The sequence below is a fragment of the Canis lupus genome, chromosome 13 (assembly GCF_011100685.1).
Source record: "Canis lupus familiaris isolate Mischka breed German Shepherd chromosome 13, alternate assembly UU_Cfam_GSD_1.0, whole genome shotgun sequence".
Taxonomy (NCBI): Eukaryota; Metazoa; Chordata; class Mammalia; order Carnivora; family Canidae; genus Canis; species Canis lupus.
The window spans coordinates 14,338,934-14,354,886 of NC_049234.1; the positions used below are offsets into that span (position 1 = coordinate 14,338,934).

At 33.3% G+C, this 15,953-nt stretch overlaps 1 long non-coding RNA gene across 1 annotated transcript in view; it reads right to left on the reverse strand.

Moving 5' to 3' along the window:
- Positions 1 to 415: 415 nt before the first annotated feature.
- The window catches only part of LOC111098438, a 60,141-nt gene continuing 44,603 nt past the window's right edge, over positions 416 to 15,953 (reverse strand). The window contains exon 3 of the long non-coding RNA XR_005368276.1: positions 416 to 565. This is a non-coding gene — a long non-coding RNA (uncharacterized LOC111098438). The remainder of the gene's footprint in view (positions 566 to 15,953) is intronic.

Consider the following 15,953-nt stretch of genomic DNA (forward strand, 5'->3'; position numbering starts at 1 on the left):
AACTACATTGGCTTTAAAAATCATTTTAAAATTAACAATAGATTAAAAAATTTTTTAAATAAAATTAAATTAAATTTACAACAGATCCCTTTGGAAGTTCTCTGTTATGAACTTGTGGGTAGTTGCTTACGGACTAATGATGTTGGGGGAGGTCATTGCTAGGATCCACTAGCTCGTTGACCTGTAAGCTGGCCCCAGCCAGTAGGAGGCTCCTCACCTCCTTTCCTGTTCTTGGAATGTACCTACTGTCTACTCTTCCCACAGTGGGATCTGTTCCAAGTACATACCTTTGAGAGAGGAAGGTGTTGAGACTCTTTGGACCGAATATATGACTGTAGACCATTAAGGCCTCTATATAAGCTTTTAGATTCTGATGGGTGAGTGTGGAGATCTACTGACCTTGTAGGTGCCCAACAAAAGCCTTGTATGTAAGTTCCCTTGCTTATTAACATCTCCGCCTATGAATCTGGAGTTGCCTGTCTTCTGAGTCTCCTTGCCCTCTGTATATGGTGGCCAGTTTCAGATTTCTCCTTGAGAGCCCCGGAGGTTGTGAACTAACAGGTACCTGTGTAGTATAAAGAAGAGGAACAGACGCCTGATTCTAAGTCTATTCCTGAAATATTTTAAAAATCTGTTTATCATTTCTTCTTTAAACTTTCAGCAATCAGGGAAGATGAAATATATGTTCTTCATTAGATTCAATCTTAACTTTAAGAGTATACACTAAAGTTTCAAAAGGATAATATTCTTCAGTTATATTGGTAGTCAGAAAAATTGATATTTTTAAGACATGTATAAGATAATTATATTTTCTAAATTTTTCTGAAGTGGTGGTCTTTCCTATCACTTTTGTGTTATAGATAAGACTTTAGCTAGGGGTGCTTGGTGGCTCAGTGGTTGAGCATCTACCTTTGACTCAGGTTGTGATCCCGGGTTCTTGGGATCGAGTTCCACATCACGCTCTCCGTTGCAAGCCTGCCTCTCCCTCTGCCTATGTCTGTGTGTCTCTCATGAATAAATAAAATCTAAAAAAAAAAAAAAAAGATTTTAGCTATGTGATGCCATTTTAATTACATCATGAAGCTAACAGTAGATTAGATGAATTAATGTTTTTCATGTTATCAATGACATGAGTAATAATAATGCTCTGGGAGAAAAAATAAAGCATTCTCAGAGTATTAAATGATATTTGTTATTTGCTTTTTCTCTAAGAAGTGGTGTGGAAGATTTTTAAAATTTCCAGTGTACCCAACTAGAGTCTTTCAAAAGAGAAAATTGAGTAAGAGCTCTGATTGCCATCATAGTCAATCTTTGCCCCATCATTGTTTCAGAGATGATTCTTTCTATAGAAAATGCTAATTGACTGATCACACATTGTGATGAAAAAATTTGTTGGAGTAAAATTGCACAGGATTTATAACTTCAATTAAGAATTGCAACTTAGTTTTATGATTTTTCTTACAGTTTCCAAGATTCTAACAGCTATTTACCTGTTTGGCTTGAGTCTCCAATGACAAATAAATCAATTCATAAATTCATGTATTATAAATTATTTTATTCAGTACATATATATTGAACATCTACATCATGCCAAACAACTATATTAAGTATTGGGAAAACTGAGGTAAGATACCCTATTGAAAGACAGAATCTTAATGAATATTATAAATTCTTTATCATATTAGTCATATATTAAAAGGCCTAAATCCTTTTCACTTAGGGTAATAGAGAGCAAACTTGCTAACATGAGATAGAAAAGCATAAACATCATATGACCTAAAATTATTATCTTATGATATTTCTCTGGCTCTCAAATTGTAACAATTGAAATCCACCTAAATATCCTATATAATACCTCATGCTCCTTTGTAATGTGACAAAGATTTTAGTGGAAGGTCTCTAATATGCTTGAGATTTTCTTAAACAGATTTCTAGCAATTGAGCAGCCATTTCACAAAAAGAAATTTATATTAATATATAAAAATTATATTCATCCTTTTTATGGTTTTCTAGATAGGATTTGCATATAATTTTTATTAAAATTTGACACTTATTCATTTCAAAGTCAATATTCTAAAAGTTTCTATGTATTAGAAATAATAAGTATGGTATATTATAACATCATACTGATGGAGATAGAAAATGTCTTATTTATTATGGTAATAAGTCAAGTAATAAAATATAATCTATGTCGGAGTTAGGATTAAAATATATTTTAAATCAATTTAAAACAGTAAAACCCAGACATTTAAAGTTTATGATAAATTGGGATGGAGAATTAACCTGGCTGGAATAAAATGAAACAGCCTAGTCAGGAGCTCAGCTGAACTAAGAGAAGAGCTGAACTGCCAGGTGTGGGAGCAGCCAATGAAAACAAAAGCCAAAATGACAGTCATGTCTTTAGTCACTTAGCATGATTGTATAGGCAAACAGCTAAGCTCCTATCCTCTTCCATTTACCCACATGGAACAACATTCCACAGCATTCTCTGGGGGAAGTGGAACAGGGGAGGAGTTTAGATCTAGGGTCAGGTAAATCAACACAGAGGAAAAATATTTAGTTTGTTGAGTCAGAGTAGAGAACTGTCTTCAATTTTTCCCTTTTTCCCAATAAGAAAGTCTCTTCAGATGCTGCTGACAAAGACATTTGCAGAAAGCTCCAGATAAAGAGGTCTCTGAATGAAGGAGCTTGGCTAGCATTGTAGATACTCATAAGAGCATGGCTGGCAAGGGGCTGGTAGGACTAAGTCCAGGAATGCAACAGCCTTCAGAGACTGCAGTGCCTTGGGTGTGCTTCAAGTCTGGTATGGAGTGGGCAGTGTCTCTCTTGAGGCCAGGTAAAGGCTTCATAATTGCATATGTATGGTTGGGTTTGAAAAATCATACATAGTTTTTTTGTTTGTTTGTTTGTTTGTTTGTTTGACCAGGAGACAAATTCCTCAATTCTATTTTAATCATGGGCATCCAGAGCTATAAATATGTCATTGAAACTGTTTTCCAATACTTGTTTATACCTAATTATACTAAGTCATCTCCCTTACTTTTAGCACACATTTGTCATCCAAGGGAATATTTCTGAATGTTTTCCCACTGAGATAATAATCCGTCTTCTATGTCTTGCATACTCCTGAGAAAAGGTCAGCTCTATGAGGTAAAATCACTGTCTCATATTTGTAGTTTCTTCACACTTTTTTTCCCTTGATAGTTTATCTCTACCATTTTCTTTCTTCTTTTTGTTTCCACCTTTTCTAAGTGGTCAAAGAATTCATTGAATTTATTGCAAAGTCCTTAGTGGAGGTACCATGAGCCAAGGACTGACATAACTAAGTCTTCGTATTGTCACTGATGAAATTATAAATTAGACCTAATAGAGTTTCAGCCTCTGTATTCACCATGCATTCTCTAGTTCCTTTCATGGGAACAACTGAATAGTTCCATATTTGAAAATTTTGTTTTGTCATACATACCTTAATATTTTATGAATCATCAGTGACATTCCATTGTAATAAAATAGAATTCAGTGGTCAGCTTCTAGAGACCTAATGTACAGCATGGTAACTAGAGTTAATAATAATGTAGTGTATACTTCTAATTTGCTAAGAGAGTAGATAGATCTCAAGTATTCTTACTAACACACACACACACACAAAGTATAGTATATCGGGTGCTTGTTGGTAGTCATTTCACACAGCACCTTATATACTGTAAATATATACAGTTTTTCATCTGTCAATCATACACAATAAAGTTAGGGGAAAAGTCATTGATTTAAAAGAAGAGAGAAGAAAAAAACATGAGAGAAGAAATGAAATATAGTCCAAAATTCTTAATATGCATTATAATTTAAGATATAATCTGATTCTGGCAACATACCTAGTATCTTGTAGCACTGGCAACATAACTCTGCTTAACAACATTGAACTAGTATATAGTTGGAGATTATTTAATGGAGACATTCATCAAATGTCTATTTAATGATGAAATAAATAAAATAGAGTTAATGAAAGAATAACAAGCATCCTGGTAGATATATAGGATATGTTTGCATATGTATTTCTTAAATCTCATTGAATTGACTTTTCTTTTTTTTTTTTTTGAATTGACTTTTCAAAGATGTTTCACTTTGTCAAAATCTTCAAACACTGAGCTTCTTATAATATCAAGCAACAAAAACTGAATTATAGATATAATTGAAAGCTTAAGGTTGTTTTTTAATTAACCTTTTTATTTGGGGTAATTGTAGATTCACATGCAATTGTAAGAAATGATGAAGTGAGATCCCTTGCATATCTTACTCAGCTTCTCCATTCTAATGTTTTGCCAAACTAGTATGATGTCACAACCAGGATATTCACATTGCCACAATTAAGATAAAAAATGTTGTCTTGCTTTTTGTTTTGTTTTGTTTTGTTTTAAGAGCATTTCAAATTCTTTTTCACTAGTAGCTATACCATTTTACATTTCCACCAGCACTGTATGAGTGATCTAGTTTTTTAATGCCATCTCCAGAATTTCATACTGTAGCTATTTTTTATTTTGTCAATTCTGTTAGGTATATAGTGATATCTCACATATGGCTTTATTTGCATTTTCCTCGTGGTTACTGAAGATGAATATCTGTTCATGTACTTATTTGCCATCATCTGTATATCTTCTTTGTTGAATTGTTTTTTTATGTCTTTACTCATGTTTAGATTTTTCTGTTTGCTCTTACAATTTAGTTTTGCAGACTCATGATATATTCTAAGTCCCAGTCCTTTGTTGGATATGTGACTGTAAATGTTACTGTGTTTTTAATTTTGGCTTTCATGTACTCATTGCTAATGTACAGAAATAAACATTTTAATGCTTATCTTATATCCCATGAGCTTGCTGAACTCACCAGTCCCAGGAGAATCTCTCTCTCTTTCTCTCTCTCTGGTAGTTTCTTATGTCAATTGCGATAGAGGCAGTTTTGTTTTTTCCTTTGTAATCAGTCTATATTTTATTTTATTTTGTCTTATTGAACTGGCTAGAAATTCTAGCATGGTATAGAATGGAATGGTGAAATAGATACCCTTATCTTGTGATCTTAGAGGATAAATATTCAGTTTTTCACAATGAAGCAAAATATTAGCTGTAGTTTTTTATAGATGTTCTTTATGAAGTTGAGAAAGTTCCTTCTCTTCTACATTTGCTTTATTTTCAAATCATGAATACATGCAGAATTTTGACACATGTTTTTTTAGTATCAATTGAAACAATCATGAGGTTTTTTTCCTCAGGATATTAATATGATGATTATGTTGATTGGTTTTTGAATATTGATCCAATCTTGCATCTTTAGAATACACCTCACTTGGTTATGGTGTATGGCTCTTTTTAATATAATCTGAATTCTATTTTCTAATATTTTGTTAAGGATTTCTGTATCAATATTCATGCAGGATATTGGTTTGTAATTTTCTTGTTTTATTTGTACTTTTTGGTCTTTATCAGTTATCAGAGTAATACTATCTCAATGAAATGAATAGGAAGTTGCTCTCTATTTTATTTTCTGGAAGAGATTATATAGAATTGATAATTAATTCTTCTTTAAAGGTTTAGAATAATTTTCCAGTGAACAATCTGGGCCTGGAGATTTATTTTCCTCAATAGTTATAGGGCTATTCAGATTATCTATTTCATAATAGGTTAATTGTGGTACTTTGTACTTTTCAAAAAAGTGGCTTATTTTGTCTACGTGGACTTATTTGTTTTATTCCTTTATTATATTTTTAAAGTCTATAGGGTTTGCAGTAATAGGCCCATTTTAAAATTTTCTACTGTTGGTAATTTAAGTCTTCTCTCTTTTTTAAAATCAGTCTTTTCATGTGTGGCAATTTTATTGATCTTTTCAGTGGGCCATCTTTTTGTTTTATTGGCTTTCTCCATTTGTCTGCTTTCAATTTTATTGATTTCTTACTTTTATCTTTATCATAATTTCCTTTCTTCTTAATTTAGGTTTAGTTTACTCTTCTAGGTAAAAATTGTGTAAAAGTCATCTATCTTATGAGGCAGCCCCTTTTCTGATCCTTTTCCTGAAGAGAGCAGGCTTTTATGTGGGGTGTATATGTGTATGCATGTATATTGGAATTACCAGGTTTTCAACTTTTTCAGTTCCTAGTTTAAGATACTAAAAGCCTGGGAAATGCATGAACATATTATTTGGATCCTGAGTTCTTTGACTGGTCTTTTTGTTTCTACCTTTTAGTATTTTCTTATGTTTGCTTTACATATGATGTTCAAATCTTATACTTGTGCTTAGGAGAATAATAAAGAAAGGTGTCTAGCCCAACATATCTTCCCCAAACAGAAGCCTCTCTTTTTTTCTTTTTTGAATCATGAACAATTATGATCTTTGATACATTTTTACTAAAAAAAAAAGTAAAAAAAGTGTGTTTCTTTTTGGAAGTAAATTAATTTACTGTGAAAATAAAGGAGTAAATAGGACTTGATTATCACTTACAGGACAGAAAGTCAGAGTAAATTCAGCTTTAACTAGTTGCTGTTTGTATATTTAAAGAAATTTTAAGCACAATTGACTGGGGAAAAAAAGAAAACTATTACCTAGTGAAGCAAACCTACAATTAAGCCTACTAAAGTATTTAAAGTGAAATGAAATAGAAAATTACATATAAATTCATAGTGTGGTAGTTGTACTGATGCACTTTTTATGCAAAATATGGGAGTTTATAAAACTACTTATTAGCATTACAACATTGTTTTGTTGTACACATCAGATTTTTTCCTACTACTAAAGAAATAAACTATTTACTTTAGATTCCATTCCATCTTGGTGACTATATTTTAGTTTTGAAAAGAATAAGAATATGTATCCCTTGGTATCCATCCAAAATAGCTTTATTTTTCATATATTCACATTTTTTATCTTTCTTTCTATATCTTTCAACCAAGGCATTTATTCACTTCTAGTAGTAATTTTAGTTAAGGAGAAAATATCCATAAGGTATTTTTTTAAAACCATTTGCCTTTAGCTTCTATGATTCTTGTTAATATTTCTACAATACAGAAGGTTCATATTAATATCTGTAGTTGCTTTTACATTGCATATACGTAACTAAAACATGTATACCAACTAAATTAAAACTATATATAGATGTATCTACATCTACACACAGCATTAAATATTTTATTTAAATAAGAGTAAGTTTTGAAAAAAAAAGAGTAAGTTCTGTGATCTGACACAGTACAAAATTCTCTCAAGAGGCTCTTCACTGTTCTTGGCTTTGTCTCAGAAAATGTATCTTGAGAATAATAGTAAAATGGCAAAAAGCTAGACCTTTCCCTTGCCCCATCCCCCCCCAAAATAAATCAGAGTGGTACAGAGCTAGAGATAAAAATGCATTTTTTATTTTGATTTTTTATTTGAATATAGTTGACACACAATATTAGATTAGTTTCAAGCATACATCATGCTTCACTGTCTATACATGTTACGCTATGCTCACCACAAGTGTACCTACCATCTGTCACTATACAGTGATATTACAATATTTTTAATTTTATAAATAATGCCCTCTAAAGTAGTGCATGAATCTCCATCGAATGAGTTTTTTTTTAAATGAAAATTCATATTTCCTAGAATTTTTGAAAGACCTTATACTGAAATTTCTCTTATTACGGAATGGTGGTCCCACGTAAAAAGTTTATATGAAATGCCATAAGAAAATGCTAAACACTTGTTCTTTATACAGAAAATGAGAACCAGGTAAACTTAAGAGTGCAAAACACTACTTGTCATTACATGATTTCACCTAGTAATAGAACAGACTACAGGAAGTAGCCTTCCAATGGCTATGCAGACTCAAAGAAAAGTAGTATTGCCCTGGAATTCCTATATCTGCCCATGCTTGTACTTATTGATTCACTCTTTCACTCAGTACACTTTAAATATTTGTGTATACTGGGCATTGTTTTGGTTGCTTTAAAAATGTAGATGTTTGTCCTGCTTCTGATATCTGAGAAACTATTGGGGCTTTGACTGTTTGCCATTTATAAACACATATGGAAAGATATCTAAGAGTAAAAGAAATCTTGGGAATGATGTTGACAAAATTCTGAAAGGCAAATAAGAGTTTACTGGAGCCAGTTATGCCTAAAACAAATGGCAAGAGACAGTGCATAGAAATCAGATTCACAGAAAGGAAAAGGAAAGATCCAGATCATAGGGTTTTGCAACCTCAGCACATTGACATTTGAGCCAATTATTTCTTTGGTGTGTGGGTCTTCTCATATATCCCCAGACATTGATAAATGGCCCCTGGGGGTGGAATTGCCAGATTTAGCAAACAAAGATAAATACTGGAGCAAATAAATATGAGACACCAGCTAAATTTGCATTTTGGACAAAAGATATATGTATATATTTTATATTTATATATGTATATTTAATATATATATTTTAGTTTAAATATGTCCCATATTATGTATTGTTTATCTGAAATTCAAATTTAATTGGGCATCCTGTATTTTATTTGGCAACCTTAACTGCCTTAAATTGCCAGTGGTTGAAAATCTGAGTTAAACGATAGCATGATCAAATTTTAGATTTTATCCATCATTTGTGGGAGTTCATCAATTGTGTATGTGAGACAATGAGTTAGCTAGGCTTCTGTGTAACTTTTTAAATAGATGTGGATGTCCTCTGTGCCTTGGACTGTTCTAGGTAGTGGGAATAGGGTACAGATAGAAAATCAAAAAAGAAAACTCTTTGTATGATGAAGTTTATGTCATGGTGAGAAGACACCTAGTAAATATATAGCTGAGAAAAAGATAAGATCCATCAGTCAGGAGAGACTAGGCTTTGCTGCTGTGGTATCAGCCAACCCCCAAAATCTCTGTAACTAAAAATGGTAAAACTTTTTTTTCCCTGTGTTTTTTCCCTGTGTCTGTCACAGTTGGCTTCAGCTGTGCTTCAAATGACCTTTCCTCTATCACCCAAACTAATGGAGATGCCTCTATCCGCAACATTTCTGCTTTCCTACTTGAGGGAATTGAGAGTGTGGCAAAACATATGCTGACTCTGAAGATTTTTTTAACCAAAGAAACCACAGTTTTCTAAGTTAAGTAGGGTGGGAATGTATAAAACTCTTACTGGTATGTTGTAAAAGCTATAAAACTTTAAAGAAGCCAGTAGAAAATTGAAGATCATGATATCTCAGGTTGGTTTCCTGTAAAAATGGAACCTGAGATGAGGACTTGTTTACAGGCGATTCATGTAGAGTATTACTCTAGAAAGCTAGAACAAAGCAGAGGAGAGACTGAGTCAGGGAAGGAGGAAAAGCTGAGGTGAAAGTGTCCCTTAGAGGATTCTGCTCTGGGCTATAGGGATTTGCAATGCTTCTGCTGGCATATCTGAGAAGCACCAGAATATCTATTGGAGTTATTTATTTGGAAGAACAAGATGCTAGAGCATAGTTTTACTGGCTCCTTTTGGTGGTAAGCGACATCAAACACAGGCAAACATTAATACATTCTACTATATGGGTGACATCAGGCATAAAAAAAGGAAAGGGAAGAAAAAGAAAAGGAAAGCAGGAGAATACATAAGTAATGAAGCAAGTAAAAAGTCAATTTTTATAATATTGGTAAGATGGCTAGGAAAGGGGACATTTGAACAAAGGTCTAAAGGCAACAGGAGATATCTTCATGAATATCCAGTTAAAAAAAAAGAAGTCCAGCCAGAGGAATAATAACTACAAAACATCTGTCATAGCATACCTAGTGCATTCAGGGAGCTGGGGCTGCAATGATGCCAGTGAAGACAGTTGTAAAATATAAAGTGAGCAATGTAATAGAGATCAAAAGATAATGCAGATCCACGTAGGCCATTGTAAAGATTTAGGATTTACTCCCAAGTGAATTTGGGAGTCATTGGAGAATATAATGCAGAGGGTTGATATTATCTGATTAAATGCTTTAACAGATTACTCTTATTGCCATATTAAATAGACTATCAGGGGTCAAAATTAGAAAGACTGAGTTAAGGCTATTTCCATAAGAGAAGTGAGTAAATACAAACATCTACACAAGACGGTAGTAATAGATATAGTGAGAAGTGTTGAAAATCTTGATATACTATGAGAGTGTAACATTTGGTTTGGCTAATGAATCAATTTGTGACATAAGAGAAAGAAAATAATCAACCTGGGATGGCTGGATGGCTCAGTTGTCTGCCTGTTGATTTCAGCTCAGGTCATGATCTCAGGGCCATGAGATTGAGCCCCATTTTGGACTCCACACTCTATACCCACACTGGGCATAGAACTTGCTTCAGATTTCTCTCTGTCTCTCTCTGTCTCTGTCTGTGTGTGTGTGTGTCTCTCTCTTTCAAAAAGAACAAAAAAGAAAGGAAAGAAGGCAAAGGAAAAATATAATTAACTAAGCATCTATAAGATGGAGTTATCATTAACTGAGTTTGATATGATGACAGTTTAGGGGTTGAGAAGAGTTACTTTCATGGTTGTGCTAGGTTTGAGACATTTAATAGGTGTATAAATGCAGCCATTCAATAAGCAGTTGGAAATAGAGATTCAGGCATGGAATATAAAATGAGAATTATTGGTGTATACATTAGGGTTTAAATTACTAGTTTCAATGTAGTGGTAAAGGAATTAAGATAAACAAAGTTTAAATAAGTAATTCTCTTTTTATTTACTAGGAGAATCAAACATCAAAATCCAGAATGAGGGATAAAACCTAAAGATCCACTTTATCTTTGCTATTATATGTTCTAAAAAAGACTAAAAGAACTGTTTCTATAAATATAAAAAAATTGATCAGTGCTTAAACTACCACATTTTTTTTGTCATAGTCATTGCTTCAGAGGAGGATAAGAAAAGTTAACCTGTGTGAATTATATCAAAGATGAGAAGTTTATTCACAGAAATCACAATTGGTGGTAAAAATTGTTCATTTAGCTCAAATCTAGAATCCCAGTTTATACTGAGGGGTGACAGTTTTCCATAGATTCTTGAAATTTTTTCACATTTTTTGACCAAAGCATCTTTGTTTTAGTCTATCTTTTTGAGTATGGGTGTATAGCAAATCTTGGAATGTAGATATACTACCTCCTTCCTGAGTAAGGGGCAGACATGCTCACTGCCCATTATAAAAGATTCAGGTTCTCTAAGCTCTGAGTTCCTCTGCTACAATGCAGTCTACTCTAGCAGGTTACCTAGGGCTCCTTTTGCATTGCTCTGTATAATTTAGGGCTCAGAAACCTGTTAAAAGAAAATGCTAATACATTGACCATTGCTGTTGCTGAGTAATGAGGTTCTTTGATCCAGAATACTTGTATTTTTTTGGTAGCATTCATGAAACTAGCAAAATATATAAGTGTATGAAATGCAGGAGGAACAAATACCATGTGATGACAGAGGCAGAGATTGCAAAAATGACTCTACAATTCAAGGAAACCTAGGAATTCCTGGTCACCACCAGAAGCCAGGAGAGACAGGGAACAGATTTCCCCTCAGATCTCCTGAGAGATACCAGGTGAGAGAACCCTGTTGATACCTTGAGTTCAAAGCTTTGGCCTCCTGAACTATGGAGAGAATATACATCCTTATTTTAAGCCACTCAGTTTTTAGTACTTTGTTTGAACAGCCCTAGAAAATGAATTCTCAACTTAGAATTGGCATTTTGGGGAAAAAATAATTCTAGTTGACACATTGACACACATTCTAATTAGTAAGCATTCTACACAAAAATTTGGGTTTTCAAATCTAGGTAGAATCCTATACAATTGTATTTTTTATTAGTTAAATGTTGATCATTAAGGAAGAGTCAGTTCTCTTTGAGTTCCCCATTCACTTTTCTTTGTCATCATTATCACTGTCATCACTGTTAGCATTGTCATTATATCCATTATCATCATCTTCAGCAACACTATAAACAAATATCAAACTATTTAAGCACTTAATTTAGCTTAGCATAATTTTAGATGTATCATCCCTGACATAAAGGACATAAAGAACAACCAAATAATGAACAAGCACATAAATAATTAAGAGTGCACTTCCTTCCCTTAAACCCATTTGTAGCAAACATCATTACAAAGAAATGTTCTTTTTAACCAAGTTATTTTGACCATGGGCGGATGGCCAATCCTGAGTGAACTGCAATAATGTGATTGAATTGAACCCTCTATGATTAATCATATTATACTGGATGATTCCTATGGTCTCTAACTCACCAACAGCCATTTTCAAAACCAAAATAAGTGCAATTTGCATTACCAGAATGAGTCAGGTGGGTCCAAGCTCAGAAAAGTTGAGACAAAAGAAGTTGAAGCAAATACTTCATTAAATCTTTCTTAATCCTCCATTAATTTATATACAGCTGAATGTCACATATTTCCATTTATTTCCCCAAACATAAAGAGCATTCACACTAAATGTTCAGGATCTTACCAAAAGACAAAGGGAGAGAAAGCAATAAGAGAAGAGCAGGGGAATTAAGACAAGACGGAAAGGGAATCAGAGGGAACCTGTGGCAGAAAGAGAATTCTCTCTCCAGTGCACTGCATAGAGATGACAAGAACCTTTTCCCTTTTTCCTCTGCTGAGTTCAAAGCTGTTTTTCCATTTTAATGAATTAGAGAAACTGGGCATCAATTCAAATTTTACTCTAATTCTGCTGACTGGAAATTTGATATCAAATAAAAGATTCATTATAAGATAAGCCTATAACAACAAAACAGTGTCGAAGTACTACATTTCATCATAATGGAATTTTGCCTCTATAAGCTTTCTCAACATATTAATGAACTGTAGAATAGAAGTTCAAGTATTTGAAATTCTGAGAGAACTTTTGTTTAAAAATTATGAGCAATAATTACATATTCGGATCAGACTGTGGGCACTAGTTTTATTCATTAAATAAATAAACTACATTACCATTATATATAATGCAATTTCCATAAATTATTTTTTAATGTGAAACATACATTCAGTAGTCTAATGTGAGATAATTAATGCCATTAGTGTATGAAGCAATGGTCATAACTTTCTTTCAAGATAGGAAATTAGAAATGTTTAGAAAACCTGCAGTTTGAAAAACCATTTAAAAGATAACTTTCCCTGACTTCTACACTAAATAATAGTGTACAAAATTTATATATTTTTTATTTATTTATGATAGTCACAGAGAGAGAGAGAGAGAGAGAGAGAGGCAGAGACACAGGCAGAGGGAGAAGCAGGCTCCATGCACCGGGAGCCCGACGTGGGATTCGACCCGAGTCTCCAGGATAGCGCCCTGGGCCAAAGGCAGGCGCCAAACCACTGCGCCATCCAAGAATCCCACAAAATTTATATTTTATCAGGATTTTCAAAATTCTTTTTTTTTTAAAGATTTATTTATTTATTTATTTATTTATTTATTTATTTATTTATTTATGATAGACACAGAGAGAGTGGCAGAGACACAGGAGGAGGGAGAAACAGGCTCATGCTGGGAGCCCGATGTGGGACTCCATCCCGGGTCTCCAGGATCGTGCCCTGGGCCAAAGGCAAGCGCTAAACCGCTGAACCACCCAGGGATCCCCAGGATTTTCAAAATTCTTGAGTTCTTTTTTTCCCTCTATAGGTATCTGAGCAGGTCTAAATCACTCACGTATTTTCAGATCTAGAGTTTTCCTGATACCTTGATACTTCTTGCAGAAGGGAAGGGAATTTTAGACTTCCTATAAACTCTGCTAAAGCAGGGGTGATGAGAAATTAGGTCCAATTACAGTTCTGTCTCATATTATGTGGGTTAATTAGTATAATCTTTTCTGTTATTGTCAGACAAAGAGAGGCCTTTCATAGGCACTTTGAAAAATTTTACTTGTCCTGTTTCTTACAAAAAATGTATAGTTCATTTTCCTGAAAGTGATGTCCAAGGATCTTGATATAACTCATGAAAATAACAATAAAAATTCATGATTTATTATTTATTTGTTTATCTGAAAAAAGGGGGGCATACATAATACAAATGAGAGGAAGGTTCAGACCTAAAAAGAAAAATTTGATCAAGTGTTTACTATACCATTTAGAACACTCTACCTTAGCCCTGACCTAAGAAGACGCAGTAGTAATAAAAACCAAAAAATAATAATAATAACAAAAATAACAATAATCTTTAATTATGTGCCTTAGAGTTTACAATGACTTTTCAAATCTATTATTTTGTTTCATAAGTATAGCACCAGTATTGAAGTAGGTATTGTAATTCCATATTCTACTTGTGAGAAAATTAGCTCAAGGTCTGGTATAAAAGTAAATAGTTCATTGCTTGGATTTAGGAATTCTCAGTCAAAAAAAAAAAAAAGGAATTCTCAATCCAATTCTCAGTTCCGTATAAAAATATTAAACGTAGAAAAGCTTACAGCACTAATATGAACCATCTGTCCTACTCCAGAGCCTGAGAAGGCCACTTTAAATATTGAACGTTAAAAAATGGCCTGACACAGCACAGGAAATATAGTCAGTGATATTGTTAATAGCATTGTATGTTGACAGATGGTGGCTATATTTATGGTGAGTATAATGTAACATAGAGAAGCTGGATGTTATGCTGTGCACCTGAAACTAATGTAGCATTGTTTGTCAACTATACCTCCATTGCAATGGGATTTTAAAGAAAAAATTTTTATAGATTTTTATTCTTCCTCCAAATTGGGGGAAAAAAACAAAAAGAAAACAAAAACAAAAACAAACAAACAAAAACCCAACCACTGAATCTTGCAATTGCTTGGAGATTTAGAAGTCATGCCATTAATGTGAAACCTTGTGTTTATATAAAGTTTTTTTGGACAAACCTTTCCTCAGAATTTTATTTCCTCTCCTTTCATTCCCTAGTACATATTACCTTTGCCAATCAGATGAACCCTGATTATAGAGTCTATTTTATTATTCTTAAATATTTACATTAATACATAGATTGACAAAACTGTTTAAGAAATCCCCTGTGAACAGTATGGGGACTTTTTCCAAGGAATTGTTCCCTCTTTGTCATAATCTGCTCAGGCTGCTCTAACAAAATACTATAGACTGGATCATTTCAACAATGGTCATTGATTTTCTCACAGTTCTGGAAGCTGGGAAGTCTAGATCCAGGTAGCAGCTGATTTTGTTCCCAATGAGGCCACTCTTTATGCCTTGCAGATTTTTATTTTTTTTCTGTGTCTTCACATTGCAGATATATAGAGGAAGCTCTGGTCTTTCTTCCTCTTCTTATAAGGGGAACTAATACCATCACAGAGGCCTCATCCTTATGAACTCTTCTAAATCTAATTACTTCCCAAAGACCCTACCACTAAGCATCATCACCTTGGCAATTAAGAATTCAAAACATAAATTTTCACAAACATTCATTCTGTAATGCCATTTTATCTGTGTCCCATGTTTGGAGCAATAAAACATAATAATTTTATGCACAAAATTTTGGTAATGGCTTCTTGGACAATGACCAGGGATTCCTAATATTAAATCTCTATCTGGTATAGAATAGTCATTGACAATGAAGAAAGGGATTTTTTTTCTTTTCTTTTCTTTTTTTTTACTGAGCACTTCCAGAAATGTGATAAACATGTCACAGTTTTTCATCTTGTTTAATCCTCATGGCAATTCTGTAAAGTATATTTTCTTACCTTGATTATGTATATGAGGGTATCAGTGTTCATTAAGTTTCAGTAGATCTTTGAAATTGCCTTTTAAGTAGCAGAAACCACACAAGAAACCTTTTTTTTTTTTTTTACTTGCAATAACTGCTTTTACTTATTGTAATATAGTATTTAAAGTGGACCTCAATCTATGGGTTTCTGGCTTCCATGTGTATACAGTTTTGGGGTCATATCAATTTCTTTAAAGTGGCCATTTCTCTGTAGCAAGGAATTTGCACAAGGATGGGACAGATATGGAATTGATGAGTT